This window comes from Aptenodytes patagonicus, chromosome 2 (assembly GCF_965638725.1).
Source record: "Aptenodytes patagonicus chromosome 2, bAptPat1.pri.cur, whole genome shotgun sequence".
In the NCBI taxonomy this organism is placed as follows: domain Eukaryota; kingdom Metazoa; phylum Chordata; class Aves; order Sphenisciformes; family Spheniscidae; genus Aptenodytes; species Aptenodytes patagonicus.
The window spans coordinates 100241018-100261543 of NC_134950.1; the positions used below are offsets into that span (position 1 = coordinate 100241018).

At 43.9% G+C, this 20526-nt stretch overlaps 1 protein-coding gene across 2 annotated transcripts in view; it reads right to left on the reverse strand.

Moving 5' to 3' along the window:
- Window positions 1-20526, reverse strand: part of GFOD1 (Gfo/Idh/MocA-like oxidoreductase domain containing 1) — a 75830-nt gene that overhangs the window by 21084 nt on the left and 34220 nt on the right. The window contains exon 1 of one of the 2 annotated variants that reach the window (XM_076330559.1): window positions 8674-8689. The exons of the other annotated variant lie outside the window; for it this stretch is intronic. The gene's annotated coding sequence lies outside the window, so the exon portion shown is untranslated. Of the gene's footprint in view, window positions 1-8673; window positions 8690-20526 lie in introns of those variants that run through there. 2 annotated transcript variants of the gene reach the window in all.

Consider the following 20526-nt stretch of genomic DNA (forward strand, 5'->3'; position numbering starts at 1 on the left):
GATGTGTTCTTCATCAACCTCAATGCCTGGTTTTGATGCATTTGTATTGTAATCCCAGAACCCTCTTGTGCTAGATGCTCCACAAGCACACAATGGAAAACAAGCCCCTATTCGCAACAGGCTTTGTTTTACCATGTACATGCTGGATACCTGGACTGGAAAAACAGATCAACGTGGGTAGTTCCTCTCACTGTGCCACCTTCAGACCAACCTTCTGCTACAAGAGAAGTGCAGCCCAGGTTGCTGTACCTTATGTTGCTCTGAGCTTGCTGCAAGGCTCTGTTCGGACCTCGTCCCTCTAAAGCCCCAGGAGAATTTGAAGTAATATTCCAGGGGTAGAAACTTAAAGGGAGAGCTCTCCTGCACTTGACCTGTGCCGCGGTGGGTGAAAGAAATGTAATTTTTATCCACCTACACTCTTGCAGGTACCTATCTGGTTCAATGAAGAATAAAATACCTGTAAAGTAGGTCAGCAATTCTTAGAAAGCACTTGCACTTACATTTCCTTTCAGAAGCTGCATAACACACTGATCTCTAAGGAAAAAGGAGGGCAGAGAGGATGAGGCATTTTCAAGTGAATAAGAATCGCTTTATTTCTGAATGACAGTATGCAGCTAGAAGCCTAAAGCCCTTCAACTACTGCATTTTTCAGTCACAGATTTAGCTCAGATTCCTATGCAAAACAGCCCTAGAAAGATTTTTTCAACCTAATAACACTATTTTCCCCAAATACATGCTATTTTCTACCTGTAGCCCCTACAGAAGAAGAATGAGCAAGAACTCGCAAGGAGAAATCTCACAGCGGGCACAGTTAGTTTTCACTGTAAGTCCCATTGAGATGCTAACTCTGATTGATCTTCTCACAGAGCACCTCTCCACTCAAACACGGCAACTCAGGAGGCCCAGAGTTGGGATGCTAGAAAGAAGCTTAGGCTAATTAAATTGCATTTCTTTTTCTGACTGCAGTGTTTTTCTGCCCTGCTGGATGCTCAGAGGCCAGCGCTGGTGCCTCTGATTAACAGTAGCTCATCATGAAATCAAAAGAAAAGCTTCAGGCTAAAGAAAACTGGATTTTTGTTAGCAAGGATTTGCTCTTGGCAAATAATTATAATTGCCAATGTTAAAAGGAGATTGTGAATTAACTACAGCAGACATAAAAAATAAATTTGGAAAAAAGCTTTCAATAATTACAGTGCATATGTCAAATGGAAATTACTCCAATTTGCATAGCTCTGCAGTCACATTGTACAATATCTCAAGTAGCTTCATAACAACAAGCTTGTATCTTTAAAATAATTTAATATAGCCCAGGGTTTTAATAACCCAAAAGACATTTCAGTAAGTACAGACAGAAAGCTAGCCTGGGATTCTTCATTTTTTTAGGCCATGTCTACACACAGTTAATTATTATTTCATAATGATGCATTAAAAAACATACCATCCCCACCCCCAAGCACACACATGGTTTTACTGATAAAAAGTACTTTATAGTGGTTTGGCTCATTTCTATAAGTCATCTTTACTCCAGTGTAACCAGCCACATTAGAAGCCACACCACTGCAACTCTGTATGTAAAATATCACGTCCCACATCTTTCACCAGGACTAATTTCCACGCAGGTCAAACAGACAGTTCCTTGGGAGGTCTGTATTGTTTGCAATGTGCTTCAGTCTGGATGAATTTTCCGGTTAGAAACCCGAATGTGACTGCGTGTGGGTGGATTTAGACAACAGCTTTGCTCTGCACTCCAGCCGAGGATCACAAGCTCCTGGGCCATCAGAGAGGACCCCTCTTGGCCAGTCACACAAGGGTGCCACTCGGGTCTTGTGTGTCAACGGGCTGATTCCAAATTCATACGCTTGTTGCTGCTTAGGAATGGGGGAAATTTATTAAAACCACCCTCTTATTTTCCCTTTAATTCATGACTCCAGCCTATTTAAACTCGAGCTGGGAATCCCCATATGCCAAACAGAAAGCTCCCTAGGACGCGTCGGAGCTGAGCTTTTTGACCTTTCGGTGTCATCACCTACTTCCACCTTAACTATGAGTTTGTACCTGCGCCTGCCACAGAAGAAACTGGGAGTCAGATTACCCCTTTGCAGGAACAAGGATAACCAACAGGTAACCACAGTATTATTGAAAGCAGCCACAGATCAGTTATAGACCACAGTTCACTCATGGATATCAAAGCACTTGACGAAGCCAAGCAGGTACCATCCTCCCATTGCAAAGACAGAGGAAAGAGGAGTCAAGAAGTTTGATGATTTCTCCTGGTACAGATATTGTGAAAGTGGCAAAAGCAGCAATCATATCTAACCTCTTCCTCCCCTAGTAACCTTTCTGCACCTGCAGCAATTCTGCCACCCTTTCAGCTTTTCCATCCAATTTTGCCATCATTTCCACTTTTCTTTTAAAAAAGCCATATCTGCACTTAGCAGATTGTTGGAATATCTCAACTTTCTGTGTTAAAAGCCATTGCTGTTTAGCTGGCAGTGAAAGACCAAACCTCAGCAGTAGGAGTGTTGGTCTAACTGCCTAAGAGCAGAGATTTCCCAGAGATTTTGCGTGTAGCAAAACCACCAGGCTCTTGCTCTCCTGCCTTCACACACTTAACTGTGGATGCCATGCAGGCAGGGGGAAATGGCAGCTTTAGGCTAGATTCATCCCTGGCTACAGGCTGGTGTACAGGAAAAGAGAGAGAAGTGGGGAGGGTCCCGAAACAAAAACTCCCTAAAAATGTGGCAGAAACACCACCTGGCCGTGGTTACAGCCATTAGCAGCAACAGGCCCACGTGGAGAGACGCCAGTCAGTCATGCAAGCCCCCCGGAGGGCTAGGCACTGGGTGCAAGAGATTATTTGCAATGTACCTTTTATTCTTCTGTTTCCAGCTAAGGGTTAATATTTACCCCACCTAACTAGAAACAAACAGAGTGCCAAACTCAGGAGAGGCCTACTTCTCCGAAGGCAACTCGCTGCCGGCAGAAGCTCACCCCCGTGACTCAGTGCATGAAGAGGGAGATGCCAAAACAACTATTTGCAGTTTTCTCATGAGGAAAATCTGGTCCGAACACAGCGCTGCAGGGTGCTCAGCTGCTCAGGGGAACCGCTACAGTAATGAATTTCCCATCTAAGCCCAAATTCAGCTCAGTAATGGCGGACTGCGCATTGTTACGCCTGCCAAAAGCATGGTGGCCTAGGTGAAATGAGAGGCTCGCCCTGCCTCCAGATACCAGTCACGTAGCATCACTGTCAACAAAACCACTCTTGACAAGACCAGTGACCCCCCCTCAGGGCCCTCCCAGCAGGATGGCTGGGGCAAAAGCCGCACCCAGCAGCTGGCCTCAGGCTGAAGGCACATGCTGGATGCTGACGCTGCTGTACCCTGCACCACACAGGCTGTCCTGACCACGAGCACTTTGGTTTCCCAGGTTTATCAGCCTACGAGCAAACTTTTTTACAAGTAGTAGCATGCACTGAAGAGGTGTTTCTATTGCAGCAGTGAGCATGTCCTAGCAAACACTGCATTGCCCCACAAACCTATGTGTTTCTGTCAGGGACATTACAATAGCTGGCTTTGCCCCTGAGGCAGAAGTCAAGGGAAGCACCCAAACAAGTCAAAAGTTAGTTTTCCAGGACATGGACACCTGAGCTGTTTTACTGAATGCGTCCTTACCTTCCAAGGGCACGTCAACACAAAACAGTACGTACGCGTTCCTTCCCTCTCCTACTTTGAGGAAGTATCTGCACATAGGTCTCCCATTTTCTTAAAAGTGATCTGAGAACATATGGGCAAGGTCGGATACAATAGATGGATGATCCTCTGCCACAGGAAAATACAGGCAGCATACCTTTGCACAGTACTATCTGTGTATTGAGTGCTGCTTGCATCGTCTGCACTGCTATCTTGGAAGAGACATGACTTGGTGGATCTGAACAGAAACTGTCCTGTCGGGGGGTGCTAAGCAGAGTCTGTAGCAAGCTGCTCACATCTCCAGAAGCTCAGAGTACCAGGAGACGACAGCCTGCTTGATCTCTACGGATTTCTTACATGTGCTGCAAAAATACTGCATGCATTTTGTATGCTGCCTGGATATTTAGATTCCTTAAATGAGCTTTTGTTCACTACAAATGTGTTTAATTTCAAAAATGCCTTTTTTAAACTGTGCAGCTTGTGCAGCTTGTATTTGTCCTTGAGGCCTGACAGGACATAAAATGTGGCAACACGCTGGAACAGCCTCTCTGCTGCAAGCTCCGTTTTGCACTACAGCAGCACATTTAACAGAGGAGTTTTCCAATTCTGTAGGATGTCATCACAGCAATGCAAATTTCTTTAGCTTGGACAAGCCTTAACTTTAATGTTATGCTATAGGTGTGGCTCCCCTTTAATGAAACTATTTTTAACACTACAATACTCGAGGATGAACAAAGCACACGCCTGTGCTGGTGCCAGTGTTTTTACAATACAGCAGGTTTCAGTTGGCTCTGTGACACCGAAAAGAAGCTGGGCTTCACAGAAATTTAGATGGTTCCCTTCTGAGTCACATCCAGTTGGGCTATCCTTTGGGAAAAATCTGTGTTGTTTGTTCTCAACAAAACTGGCCCTCCTAAGTCTACAGAGAATATTTTGTTCTCTAACTGTATGGTTCAGAGCTTCTGTTGTTGTCATCGTTGGTTTGGCTTATCTAAAATTGTCCCTTCCACAGTGAGAATTGACAAAACACAGAAATCTGGTCACCTGGTCACAATATTCTGCTGAGGGGAAGCGATGCCAATTCTAGCTCATCTCTAGCTCTTCTGCCTCTATTTCAGAAAAGACTCTAATGCATCCCTTCATTTACAGAAAGCAAACATTCCCAGTGTGCGTGTTCACTGCCCTACTGAAGAGTTTTCGTTGCCATGCAAATAACTCTCCAAAGCACAACAAGCAACGAACGCATCCGGATGAAATATCAGGCTGCAACATGTCTTCATTCATCCACATCTGGTCCCTAGTTGAGTCAGTTGCCCAGGAAGATTTGAGGGTAAGCAACGAAACATCAATTTCAGAGAAGGGAAGAAGGCAAGAAAGAAGCCGGTTCTCTGACTTCTGGCGTTGTTGTACAAAGCCAGGAAAAAGGTGACAATATTACAGAGAATACAGAAAATGAAGAAAAGATCTACTGGAGGAGAGGAAAAGTTTAATTTAATACAATCTGTAACTTAAGCAGGATTTTTTTTCTTCCAAAAAGCCTCCGACACTTTCACTAATCACTGAAAAAAGCTAAAAGGAGGCAAGCAAGACCCATCATTCGCAGCAACTATCTACCACAGGCTTAGCTTTCCAGCACATCCTTTCCCAGTGACAAGGACAGAGCAGTGCACCTCAGCTCTCATATGGAAGCAATTATTAGTGTGAAAACAGCCCTTCCGAGGAGGAAACAAATGAACCTCATGCACAGTCCGATTAATGACTACTCCCATGCAGATGTGTAAACAGCCACATTGTTGCTACCTGGGCTTAGCAAAATTTTAAAGTTACATGATTTTTATTCACTTGTTTATGCGGTTCTGACAAGCACTGGGTTTTTGGAGGGAATCCCATTTAGAGGGGAGAGGGTGGCTGCAGAAATGAAGCACACAGAGCTCTGCTGTCCAGTTCTCCCCATCTAACTGTATGAAAACGCAGTATCTTTCAGGTTTCTTTTCTACTTGCTAGATGTAACCGGTTTATTCTCTCCAGCCCAAATAGTATCTAAGAAGAATGTTGCTGCTTTCTCTATTGTGAATATACCAGACAATATTGGTGGCTCCTGCCTCAATATATCCCAAATGCACTTACAAAAAATCATTTTTTTATTGTCTATGGTTACAGAAGAGATCTCTGCAAGGACTGTGTCCTGCTCACCCCCGGCCAGCTTTATACAGAGATGCTCTTGTGCACAGGTGGAGGCACTGCAATTTGTGCTCCCCAGAAGTACGACAGAAAAAGCCTTCTGATCAGGTACCTAATAGGTAGTAACTGAGTGCGATCCACTACTCCCAGGAGGATGTCAGAACTTCAGAGTGTAGAGCATCCCTTTGATTGTCCAAGGGGGCAGCTATAAAACTCCTTACAGTATGCAATGGAGGTACCTAATCTCAGCCCCCTCCCCCTCCATCAAGAAAAACCTTTTCACTCAGGTGTGGAAGCAGGTGGTGGGACATATGGCTGGTGACATTGGTTAGAGTCTCAGCTCCACTGTCCCCAGAGCCAGAACAGCAAAGGCATCTGGCCATCTTCCAACACCCTTCCCTGAAGCGCCTCCGCAGGACACAAATTTACTCCCAGTTGCCATAACTGGCTGGAAGAGACCTTGGCATATAGCAGCACAAGGAGCATGGGGTACACCCACGTTAAAAAAGGGTGATCACGTTAGTGGGTCAGGCACAGGCAGCCTGGCACAGCTTCACTGCAGGAATGTTTCCACACAGGCTGACACTCGGGTCTGAGTGCCAGATATCTGTGTCAGCCACAAAACACCAACACAACATCACAGCCAGTCTGCAACTGCAGGAACCCCTGATGCTGGTTAGGAAAGGAAGGGAAGAGGAATACCATATCCAATTAAAATGGAACCGACTTTGACTGTCTCCCTGAATGACCAGAGACGACTTCCTACTGATTGAGTTCAGCTAAGACTTCTCAGCCATTAATCTGCAGTCCCTTTAGGGGACTGGATCTGCATTGGAAGCACTTTTTATTTCCCCCAAAGGAATTACGCAATTAAGTCCTGTCTTCAGCACTGGGCTTTGTCTCCCTACAAAACAGTTCAATAGGATCGGGCAGTTTTAGCAAAGAGAGGCTGGGCAGTGCCTATCCAGTCTGTGGCTATTCACTTGTCACAATCAACCACTGTAACTTATCTGACATTTCCACTGATGCTCATAAGGGAGACCACCTCTGCATAACACACTCAAAATGTCCTCGGGGAGAAAATGAGTCCCAGCATCAAGGGGCAGGGGAGCAGGAGGGGCTGGCTTCTCCCTCCTTGGGCAAGACCCTGCTCCAGTTGCCTCACTAGGGCTTAATTTAATTTTCCACACAAAATCACCCACAGCTTCTTCTAAGACTCCACTTCTCTCCGCAAAAACTGCTTGTCCTCATTTGCTCCTCTCCACTGTCACTTCACAGTGGGATCAAAACGTAGTGACAACAAGGAGAAAGTCTGACACATACACACACGAATTTTGGCTGCGCACGGCTTCTGTGCAGCCAGTTGAGGCAGGCTAAAGCCTTTTTCACTCACCACTTTGGTGCATACAAATGTTCGTGAGTGTAGAAAGCTTTCTACAAAGCTTTTCCCCGGCATTAGTGAGCAGAGCACAGAAAGCCTGCAGCTGTCTCTCTGTCACCTGAATGCCTCTGAAAGGGCCAGAGAAGTGCATTGGCAGGCACCCCTGAAGAACACCTATGCCTTGACCACCACAAGAAGGTGCTTCATCAAACACTGGTCTGTCTTGGAAGCCAGATGCTATCAATGTTTTTATCATAGCATACAATTAAATATCACTGATAATGCTGGGCTTCTGGGCATGTTTTAACCATGTGAAACCCAAATCTCTTATAATAAATCATTACACTGGGCCATTTTTCATGTTGGAGCATTAGAAACAGTGAAGTTGGCCAGCTCCACTGAAGCTGTATTCCACCTCTATAGTTGCAACTGGAGACGGGATGCAGCATCTTGAACCTGTGCCTGCACGTGTCTACAACTGCAATGCTTCATCCTAGAAATGGTTTCAACTTACTGTAAAGTTCACTTCCCTGTATCTGGTATAACAGTTTTTTGGGGTTTTTTGTTTGTTTGTTTTGTTGGGGTGAGGTAGTGGTGGTGTTGTGTTTGTTGTTTGTTTGGTTTTTTAAACTTACTACTCCTGTTAGGAACATTTGGGATAAAGTATTTCTGAATCTATTATTGAGTTATATGCCAGATTTTTTAATAAAGTTTAATTCATTCAAATCCTTAAGGTTTAGCCAGTGAAGATATGAATCAGAGACTAAAGAAACTAACAGAATAGCATAGGAGAGGGGATGAAGCTCCCATTTCTTAACAGCTTGCAAACAACCTGCAAACTAGCTTGACCATGAGAAAACTCCAGAGGTTCAATTCTCCATATTTTTTTCTAAGATAGGGTACGGTGGGACTGGCCACAGAATCATTTTTAGGCTAATTTCATAAGGAAACAAAGCTCATGGGATCACACTTTGTGTACATTTGTTTGTAGGCCAATATATTTGACCATCTGACTCCTGATGACTTTTTTACATGTACATAGGAAAAAAAAAGTGAAAATCAGGTTTCATTAGTTCTGCTTTTCACAGAACTGTTTGAATTCAGCTCAAGGATGTATCAAAACTGCCCATGACTTAAAAACTATGACTGTTCAGTAACGCATGCCTTTGCAGGTAAAACATATTACAAACATGGTGTGCCATGATGATAAAGTGGACATCTCAGCACAAAAGAAAAAAAGGGGGAAGGGGCTGATGTTACACTTGCGTCTACAAAATGCAGTCGTTCTGACTGGGAAGGGATTTAGATTCAGATTGCAGAGGTGCTGGTCCATACACAAGGTGCCGAGCAGAGAAGAGATAAGCTATGTAAGCAGGAAACAGAAAACGTATGCTAGCACACGGCCTTTCCCTGACCCACCTTGAGAAACGCAAGAACGGCTTAAGAGTATCCCAGCCAGCAGAGTTTGTTAGAGGAAGTCAGTGAGTACTGTCTAGCTGCGGGGAGCTGGACCATCATCTGGATACGATACTCAAGCACTGCTTAGAGACATGGTGGAAAGCCAAGCCTGGTAAGATGAAAAGAAACAATTGGCAACCTCTGTATGCTGGCAAGGGAACCCACACAATCGGCCAATACGAGACACTGACCCTTGAGTTAAGGAGGGAAAAAGTGTCACTAAATATTTAAAGAGGGACTAAAAAAAAAAAGTCCTAGTTATATAAAGCAAAATCAATGACATTTAAATAGCAATTTCTTTCAGCTTGACCTAAATCCTCTTTCAGAAAAATCTTGTCTCCTTACACATCACTGCATTAGGAATACAATAAACAATAAAACAAAAAATGAAGATCAGAAGCCAAATTCTAGGGCTGATTTATGCAGTCACAGGGTCATGGTGGGCCACAGAGGGTTTCAATCTGTGGCCAGATGCCAAAATGCGAGATCCTGTGAGCATTCAGTCAGAGAAACAGGAGGAAATCTCAGGGCTCAGAGTTCACATTCACCAGCTCCCCACCCCAGATAAAGAAAGACCCAGTGCTGTTATAACAAAATACAGTGAAACAGATAAATGTAGTTGTGGTACGGGTACGCTGTCTGAGATCAGACCAGGTCATAATCTACAATTTTAATGAATAAGGGAGTCTAAGGTGTCCCTTAATAACGTACATTAGTGTGTGTCTGTAAGTGAGATGCAAAGGGGAATGAGTTAAAAAACATAGGGCTTTCTTCAACACAGATTGCCTACTTACCCTGCATGCCATGGGGTTTTGTTTTGCAAGGGGGAGTTCTCTAGAGGAAGATGAAGTGCAAAGCATCTAACAGTAAGACACCTGGAGGTGGTCTCACATGCGCTACAGGCAGCTTCAAAACAACCCCAGCTGTGTGAGTGCCATAACATCTGTCAGCCCCTTTAAAGGCAGCTCTTGCAGCGCAAGCATAATGTGCACCTACGAGGGAAAACGCTCTTCCCTTCTCATCACGTAGCACATGGTAGAGATGTGCCACCAGGAACGTACTTTGGAGTAAATGAGAACTGTCCCATCTCCCATTCATGGTGAGGAAGGCAGTAGTGCTAAGGGGATCAAGGATAGCACAACGTGCAAACTGCCTGGTGGGAAGTGACATATTTGTATCACAACTGAAAGCCAGTGCAGCAGGTTTCTGTGGAAAAGCACTTGAAGTCTTAACTTCATTCCCCAGTTTCCTCAATTAGCGCAGACACAAAGGAGTGGGAAAACGTTTCCAGCAGTTCCTATTACCCATGAGTCACGCCCTGCTGGGATTAGAGCTGTGCAAATACACAAGTCTGAGTCCTTGGGTTGCTTTTACAACCAACCAGGAAATTTTTAACAAAATAATTTTTGTGATGGAAGTAGAGCAGGATAGGGCAAGCAAAAAAAACATTTATCATTCCACACCGGGTCTCAGACTAAAAGAGACAGACTGTTTTTCTCCAGACGAGTGAAATTGTTTTCAAACAGTGCCTCAGATGTGTGAGGGAATATAGCATCTGGCTCTGGTGGGTCAGTTTCTGCTAAGCCAACGTGAATCTGATCTAGAAGGAAAAACCAACTAATTGTGACTAAACAGGTCTTATCACACAGTGCAACTTCCTTGAAGCCTTTCCAGGTTGTCAGGTGGCATGAAACACATAGCCAAAACCTGTCAGGCAATGCTGTAATGCCTTCATACTCCTTTCAGCAGTGGGTACTGAGCTAAACCACCTGGTGGTATGCCTTCATCATCGCCCCACTGGGCTGAATGAGACCAAACGCGAAGCCTGAGAGCCTCACGACTCCCACCACTGTGCAGGACACATCAAGCTCTCAGGGTCCTGCGTGGCGACTCGCTCTCTGCTCACATGGCCAGCTCTGACCAGGGAGACACCCAGCTCCCTGATGGCTGAGCCCAATGAACTTGACCACACTTCCCAAAGACAGAAAGACACCAGTGTCTTTTTCACAAAACCCCAGAAGATGGGGGTGTGAGATCCTCTCACAAGAAGAATTATTACGATCCCAAAATGGTAGGATACATGTGGCACTTTTGCCTAACAATCTATTCTATTAACAGACAGCGAGTGCTCCAACCATAAAAGCAGTTGTTACCCTTTTTGTGCCTGGAAGATGACCCAAAGACCAAAAAAGCAGCCATAAGTCCTGGGCAAAGCAACCCAACAATGTGCACAGAGCTCCTCAGAGCCCTCCATGTGACCGTAGGGAGGAACAGAGAAAAAACGATGAGAAATCAAAGGAAATGGTAGCTAGAGTCCATCTGCACCTAAGTCACCCATCAAAGAATCAAGAGACCATCCCTGTTGTAATTTATCCTCTTGGTCCTCAAAGACAGCACTCAAATCAGAGAAGGGAAAGAACTACAGAAGAAAAAAAAAAAGAGATGGAATTCATTTACTCCCAAAACTTGGGTGGAGGCACAGGATTTGTGGTCAGATGGTACACATACAGAAATCTGTGACAGACTTCAACTGTAGGGGAGCAGAAAATGGAGTCAAGATTGCCACAAAAGCTGCTTATGCTTTTGACTTTATAAATTTTATAAAGCTAGCTGTTTGGGAAGAGAATAATGGTTCTCTTTTTATTTCCCACTCAAAAGAAGCCACTGTCACTTCATTTGGGTCATCTCTGCCTACATGGGGACAGGTTTCCCTTCTGCATAACTTAGTTACTTATAAAATCTCTGGGCATTTTCATCATTACCAACCACAACATCCTGCGGAACAGCAGATAATCATTAATGATTTGTACAGCCTGCGAAAAGAGTCACAGAGAGACTACAAGCCCTGGATTCATTTCTGCTCCTTTCTGCCATCACAAAGTTAAGCATGTAGTCTAAACTAATAATCTGGGATTTCTCTGGACTCAAGAGACAGAAATTCACACCGCCAGGAGGCTATTTACCTTATCTAATTTAGGCACACATTTTAGGATGGTGCCTATCTTTCCACCACCTACAAAGAGCCTTGGTAAACAGTCAAGACTAGGTACATAACTTTTAGACCAGATGCCTAAACAGAGATCATCTAAAGTTAATTGAGACAGGCCTCCAATATAAAGTAGGAGGCAGAAAATCAGTAGCAGGACAGAAAAGTTAATTTGCACCTCCCAGATCTCAGTCTAACGGGCAAACTCTTGGAACGACCCTTCCTACACCGCATTATTTCATAATGCCTCATTTGGCATGTTTGTGCCTGGTAACAGAGGACACCTGTAAGAGAAGCACTGTTGAAAGTCACTCACACTGGGGCTGTTTATAAAAACCCGGGTTTTTCACTTGGGCTAAACAGCCCACAAGATGCCTGTGTCCCAAAGCACACAGCATTAGCGCCAGTCCCTCATGCCCTGTGGGAGTCACTGCGGGGCTCAACAGTGTTGGGGTGCTACGAACCAGACAGCTGGGATTTGCAGTGGTTCTGTAGGATGCTCACTTGGACAATGGAAAGGCAGATGTCTGGCAAGTCTAATAATAAACAGAGATTATCAGTTCAAGCTCAAGCCTAAAAAGAGAATTTAGGAACGCTAATCCATTGTGAAACAGTAAATTCCCGTATCTTTGCCAATGTTTTAATCTGAGTTAGCCAAGCCAAGCTAAAAAACACATCTCAGCAGGCACAGAAAGATGCTCACTGCAAGTGGAGGCCATGAAAAAGGCATCTGGTCTGAGCTACCGCATGACTTGCCTCTCTGGCTGGAGACGGTTCAAGAAGAAATCTGAAGGGTGGATCAGGCAGAGAGAGCAACGAGGATTTCATTAATTGGGGAGATGATGTACTGGCAGAGCGAGCTGAAGGCAACGACAGCACTGCAGTCAGGCTCTGCTGTTCTCCTCTGTGACATCCCCGCATCTGACTTACTATCAATGGGCAGCTGCTGCAGAAATTGAAGTGATGCTGAAATAACAACTCTATTAAAGGGGCAGATGGTCCTATGAGCAAATGGTTCACCAAGGACTAGGTAGATATCATCAGACTCATTTCTCAATGACTCAAAAATGACAGCTGATGTCCCACGAGATGAAATTTCGGAGTGTTACTGTACCGTGTAGCCAGGGGCCAGGAATATTCTTGAATATGACCTGACTTAAAAATATAATGAAGCTGGTCCAAACACAAGTCTATCAGTATGGTTAGAATCCTTCGTAGCAGCTTTTATAAGAGTCATGGTTGAAATGTGCCATTTTGGGAAGGCAGCCAAACTGCTTATGCATGGAGTGCAGCTGCACCGTAAAGCCATTGCAGCTTTTTGGATGGATTATCATTCATAATGAAGTGGGAAAAGGCAGAAAAATGGATGAAAGAGGTGCCAAAATAGACCATATTTATCCTAGAAAGTGTGCTGCTCTTTTTAAAACACTGGAAATCAGATTCATAAGACAAAGTTTACTGGACGAAACGTTGACTGTAAATTACTTCTCCTGTTACTTTGATGGAAAATTTTGAAATTCAAACTAAATATTGATGTATACTGTCACTTCTCCCTACACACAAAGGATTGAGAATGCCAACAAGTAATGCAATGCCTTTCACGCGTAATGCTTCTTTCAGTTTTCTCCTTGCCAATTAGTAAATCAAACTTGATACACTCAATTATTTATAACTTCCAATAAAAACATGGATATCCTTGGAGCATAGGTCAATAGGGTAAAACTCCACTGCTGATCTCTGGCAAGAGTGGTGGTCTCTACGGCTTTTAAGAAATCATCTACCAAAACCAGGACACAACTAACCATGTTCAAAGCATGCAAACAACATTCAGAGGATGTAGGGGTTAAAATTCATACAAAGCTGATCATACAGCAAGAGCATGGGATATTCCTTCACTGTTCCAGTGGGCAATACCAAAAAATGGATAGTCCTTACTACACGAAGTCACCCCTTCAGGGTTAACCCTCCATCTGCAGGGAACAATGGCACAAAGCCTGGCAAAAATAATTCTTACTACAAAACGGATCACCAGATTTAAAAATCCTTACCCATATGGTCAAGTTTAGGGACCTTCAGATCCATTCCTAATCTTAAACTGCATAAAACATTATCTCAGTCTAGCTATCAATTTTGTACACAAAGGGGAAATTCCTGCAGTCTTTCCACACAATTAAGCCAACCTTCACTCTGCCTTTTTAAGGCACTGACATTTACATTGGCAAAATACAAGGCTTAAAAAAAAAAAAAGCCCTTACCTATATATGCACCTATGTATGCACACACCTAAGCATCGTGGGTTCAGAGGCAACAATGCTGCTTACTACCATGAATAGTCCCTGCAAATTCATGTGATTGTTCTTGGCAACACTACAGATGGAAATGCCTGCAGGGTTGGGACCACATGTTAAACCACTTTGTTCAGAAAGCGTGAGGTAGTGCTATGTTATTTCGACCCACCCTATCTCTGTTTTTCTGTACTGTGCCATTCATATTTACAGTATGAAATATCAAATATATTATGAACTGCTGTTATTATTTTAGTGTTTTACAAATGTATTTCCATCTCTGTGCTCAGTGAATATTCGAACTGGCAGCTGTGATGGTTCTTCTGTGTGGTAAATTCTGCAGGGCTTTTGGTTCCATCTTCAAGTTCAATCTCCACAAAGCCTACAGGCCTCCCAAGTACTGGGGATGTTTCTGGTTTCTGCATTTAAAGGAGGACAAAGTGGAAACAGAAGAAGTACACAGACAGGCAACTGCAATGATTGAGGGGACAGAGGAGATGCTTTACCAAGGCAGACTGAAAAGGCTGCAGGTCTTCAGCTTAAAAAGGAAAAGTCTGACAGGGAGTACGATCAAGACTTACAAAATTATGAAGACTGTAGGTAAAGTACTCATAGAACTGTTTTTCACTAAATTCAGTATTATTAGATGTGGGAGGCATTCACTGAAACTGGTGGGGAATCATTTAAAATTTACAGAAGAAGGTACATTTCTACTGAGACTGTAGTGAATTTCTGGAATTTGTTGCCACAGTGATGACCTCTAACATCTGCCACAGGCAGACAGTATCAGCAGGTGCAAAAAGGGATTAGACAAATGCAAGGACAACGGGTCCATAAACAAACAGTACGAGGAACAGGCAAGGGTGCTCCTCCTTAGATCCCCAATACAAGAGTGGTGGATGCAAGAGAGTGCAAGGGAGCAGACTGCAGACAGGGGCCAGGCTCCCATGCTTTCCCTGATCAGCACATCCTTTGGGCACTGCTGGAGAAGAATCCAGGGCCAGATATGAACCTTGGTGTGACCCAGTTAGGCATTTATCTTTTTATGCCTGATTGCTAGGTGACTGCTAGTTTGGGGCACTTAATTTCGGATTGATTTCCAGTGTCCATTACCTCATTTGCAGCTGTGGGTGCTGTAAAAGTCTCTGGTAATGGGCATCCAAAAAAAGGCAGCAGCCAATATTCATGAAGCCTACTGAAAAGGAAGGCTATAAACACTTTCTCTCCTTTTACCCTGTCCCAGGGGAATGAACTCCCCAGCAGATGAGCACTCTTTTATATAACCATATATTTGTAGTTATTTCACTTTCACAGCATTAAGAATCCTGGTAAACTCCCTTTGTGGGTCCCCCTGACAGGCTGATGCCCTTCCCTCTTCAAACCTCCTTTTACCCTAAGAATCCCAGCTCACCCACTTCTCCACCAAGGCTTGCTTTTATTATTCTGCACAGAGACTGGCTTATAATGCAGTAGCCTGATGAAAGTTCAGTGCTACCCTTGAGTGGTCCTCATGACAGCCCATCTTCATGGGAACACATGTTCTCTGTGGCGCAGCAACCAGCATCAGGATGACGTTGGAAACGTTAATTACAAACATGCCTGCCAGGCTGAGAGCTCACATGCTCTGAACAATAAGAGCAGAAGGACAGCGAGAAGGGACTTCAACAGATGTCAGGGGACATGGAGGAGTAGTTCCCTTGCTGACTCCATCACTGTTGTTTTTCTATTGTAATAATTATCTGGCATGCAAAGCCTTTGTACGTGCACTGTATGAACTTAATATTTTCCATCCTATAAAGGAGCTACTTTACATTTAGTGGCCGTCTAGTGATAACTGACATCAGTGACAGGAAGAATTCAGTTTGGCTCTTCTCGCTCTTGTTTTAGCTATCTTTCACCTGCATCTAATCTTTTGGTACACTGTTAGGGGCACAGAAATAGGTCAGCGGGGGTCTAATTGACTGCAAAAGACAGTCAAGTGAACTTCAGTTTAAACATTAGGAAAAAAAAAAAATCACCTTTGAGTCTTACTTCTTGTTTTCTGTTTATGTACTAGATAGATCTTAAAACTTCAGCTCCATATGTCATTCAGTCATATGACCGCTCATGTAAAGCTGATTTGTTCATGCTGATGAACTTTACTGTCAAATCCAGTAAGATCCCGAGCCTCAGCAAAGGATGAGACTGACTTCTGAATCACCAGTGAGAAGAGTATGACCTACAAAACTTGAAAACTCTGATTCATCCTTGTTTGGGGCATCTTAAACCTCCATGGATTACTGGCTCGTACTTGTTTTCATGTGTTATGGTAAAAATTGATAAAGAAACACCTCATTGTTCTGGGGAATAGAGAAGGTTATTTAAAATGGAACCAGCAGCCTTGTGCTGTTGCGTGGGAATATTCCCGAAACTAGGACAGAGTCCTACCTTGAAGTTAGGAAAGTTTGTAGCTTGCTATATAGCTAAAACACCCCTCAGCCAGCTCAAATCCACTTGCAAAGCCATCAAGATTTTTTATAAAACAACTAATGTTTCAAGAAGTTTGAGCACTTGCAGTACCCAAACCAAGGTCAAGTCCCATTCATTTATTGTCTCCTTGGTCACACCACTGCACTTTCCCTGGTGTCACACTGGCAAAGATGACAAGAATGAGGCCACTCCCTTCAAGAGCAAGTTAAAATACATAATACCTTTTGTAATTAGCCCCTTAGACTCCCTAAGTTCCTTGGACACCAGTGAAATACCAATTACTTCCTTGGGACTACTCCCAATTTACACTAAAGACTCAAGGCCTGCTGTAGTTTCGTATTATCAGTAAGAAAATTAGCCAACTATTACAAGAGAATAAATGAAAAGAAGGGACTGGGCATATGTTTACGTTAAAAGCTTTTTTACTTTGCTCTAGGCAGAGAAACATCAGGGTTTCCAAAATATATCCATGGGAGTTCTCTTTACAACAAACATAGTTGTTCTTAAGTTAGTTTTATCCTACCTACCAAGTGAAGCAGAACAGCGAAGAGACTTTCCACTGCCTCTCCAATTACTACTGCTGTAGCCTCTCTCTACTACCACCACACCTGCACCCTTCTGCGCAGGCACCATCCTCTTGGTCTGTCTACACAGCATGCAAAAGCGTAACTGGACTTCACGCAGCCACCTCCACGCAGGCTTTGAACTCGTCAGCTGAAGAAGTCATAGCAGGCTTCATCACAAGTAGCAGCAAGGGTACAAGCCTATTAGGTGCCCAGGCGTATATCCACTACCTGCTACCCTGGGCTGAACTAAGCCCCCACTACTATGTCTTTATTGATGTTACTACCTGCACTGACTACATTAGGGCCAGCGCAGATGCACCCACCAGTCACACAGCATCAGCACACCCTGTTCAGGGAGCCAGCACCACACATGCTCCGGCTTGCCTACAAAATCCTGCCCTGACTGGCAGCTTCCCTCGCCAGAGGACTGTCCTCCCCGAGCAGGACTGCTGCAAAAGGCCAGGCTTTTAGAAATTCTGTCATCTGGAAAGTTACCACTTCTGCCTGAAGAAGTGGTGACCCACTGCTGTCATCATCATTAATAGTCGAAACCTTCTGTGCTATACTGGGGGGGGGGGGGCCCAAAAAAAAAAAGATTAAACAAATTTTTTCTCCCCTCTCTTTTTGTTCCTCCCATTTGCTGTTTCTGCATCTGAGGCCACTGCATGCATTATCAGCCTGCCTCCCAAAAGCTTGTGCAGGGTTTTCGCATAGCAACATCGGCAAGAAAGGCATCTTAAAAACAACACAGAAATGTGACAAATAAGTTTGTGAGCCATCTGAGGAAGGAGCTGCTTTCTTGCTCCATGTTTACAGGGTACACAGAGTTCACAGTGGGCTCCCATGTGCTAACATAGTGAAAGTATAATAGTTGGTAACCCAGAAACACCAGTCAAGGGCAAGCCTTTTAACTTGTTTTTTCCAACTTGACTCACTTCCAAGGAGATCGTGCTCCTTCGGTAACAGGATAAGACCCTTCTCCTTCCCTTCGGAGAACTGTCAAGGTGTAAAGAGAGCCACCACCCCCTCACGCCATGTAAAGGCTGTCACCAACCACTCTTCCCATCTCATAGCTCCTCATGTCACTCATTTCTGTTCCCAGAATATATCTTCCAGACAGAATCAAGTGATTTACATCTCAGCAGGAAGCCCACATCCTTCCAGGCACTACTGGCTCAGTTCCTTTTGTTTAAACAAAAGATTTTCCCCAAAAGCTGTATGGAGAAAGAGGCTCTTTAGCTGTTTTGTTCTGTGGTTTGCTTGCAGAAGTCTCTTGCTGGAAGTGTGCGGGGCTCATGCTGAGGCTGCTCTCGTTGGAAATACAGATGGAAGATAACTCCTGATGATTTAGCACATATTGTCTGCATGGATACGAGGTGATAAGTAATTTAGTTCTGCTTTGCTTCGCAGACTCTTCTGAATGCACTGCCCCAAAAATGCTCTAATGATAAAACTATGCCACAAGAATGGCTGGAAAGTTTCCTGCTCTTTCTTTCTTCCAGCATCAGGGTACGTGTTTCTGTGCTAAAATTTAACTGATTTTGTTTAACTTACAATTTCCTCCTGGCTTCTCTTTGTGCCCAATAAGGTCATAGGCTCTCAGAGAAAGGAATATATATATATTTTACACACTTCAAATTCAGTTGTTTTGGCCCTGAAAGGAGCCTACGGATGCTATGGGAAAATAAGTAACAAACTTCTTTAGATCACTGACCTCCTGAATCTGGTCTGTGGCAAGTCTCCCTGCTCTTTACAGCCAGGGGAGGCAAGAGAATGAATGCTACTCAAGGCTAAAACACTTTACAAAAGATACCATAATCCAGAACTGACCACATCGTATGCTTCTACATCCTGCCAGTCCCTGCGTCCTACAAAAGCTTCCAAAGAACAAACAACAAAAGAAACAGGGCTAACTATAAGAGTCCTAAATATTCGTGTTCCCTGAGCTCACGCCAGATGCTGTCTCTTTTTACGAGTGATGTCTTAGAAACAGAGACAGTACATATCAGGGGGAATGCCACACACGTGAAAGCTGTAAGCGCATCCCAATTTAGCTTAAGATAGAAGAAATGAATGCCGACCTCCAAAACCCTTCTTGGACACAGTGTAAAGCAGCCAGGCAGTTAAGGCATTACCTGGGTCAGAGGGCAGGGCACCAGCAAGAAAACAATAAAAATTTCTTCCCTGCAAGACAGAGCTGAACACATCAATGCTGAATTTACACTAACATTAACTTCCCTGTTTAGTTACTATAGCAGAGTATTTCTTGAAAATTCACAAGCTTTTGTTTTTTGTTTTCCATTCTCTCTGCATCTGAACTGCTAAGCTGATACCTCATACACCGTAGATCTTTTCAGGCAGTGCAAAGACTGGTTACTGCTAGGGACAGGGTAACCTGAAGGCCGAGGAGGACGTTTTCACTTCAACACCTAGATAACACAAACACACTGGTAAGGTTTCTGCAAGTGAGAAGCAGGAACTGCAGGCAGAGACACTGCTGTGTTTGCTTTTTCCCCAATTTGTTTCCTGCTGGATCTCAACAGAGAGAACAAATCACTATGCCTGATAACAACTCTACAGTCTTTTTGTTCAAGGGGAAGAATAAGTTAGTTTTACCGTGCCAAATTTTGGTTTGGAAAATTATCATTTACCTACCCACGAACTTCCCCATAATGACAGCAAACATACAACTCCCTTCCTCAGCTCAGCTAGTATGGGCAGCACTTCTTTGTGCTACTTGACAAGCAGCACCTTTCAGTACTGAAAAGCCAGCATTTCAGAAATTGGTGAATGAGCTCCTGCTCACATTTCCCGCTGTCTGTTCAGATATAATAATCAGAGATCAGAAATACCCTCGTAAATCAAGATATGCTTTACAAAATATGTATTTGCCAGATCCAAATGAATTATGAGAAGGACTCATACTGAATGCAATTCACCAAAGTGTGAATTGTAACAGCAGGATGCATTTGGTTCTTGCTGGAAAGACTGAAGCATCACCTGCCAGTTGTTTTTCCCACAAATATTTGTCCTTACATCTGCAAGCTAAGGTGCAAAACTTCAGAAGCAGCCTTCCATCTCTGTATATCCAGAATATCTGACCATATAATTAGAAGAGTACAACTCTCTGGTATAGAGAAAAACCTTCGGGCAGTGGTTTTCTCCAATTCTTCTGATTAGAAGACTCACTTTTGGTGGTATATCCCCCCCCCCGGCTTGCTATCCCAAATGCCGCTGATCAGCTAGACTCCCAGCACCACCCCTCCCAGGCACAACCCGTCTGGGGCCTCTGCCTTTATTTGGGAGCCGCTGAGGGGACTGCAAGGCATGCTGGAAGGAAAAGTTGCTTCCTTCGAGGCTTACAGGGGGATTGAGAGAGATGTTTGTTCCTTAAGTTTTCTTTTTGAGGCTTCAGACTTCTTTGGGGCTTTTTTTAAGGGGAGATTTATTCTCTCAAAATACCAGCCAAAAATCTCATAGTTAAGCACTATTTAGAAATCTGTGGAAG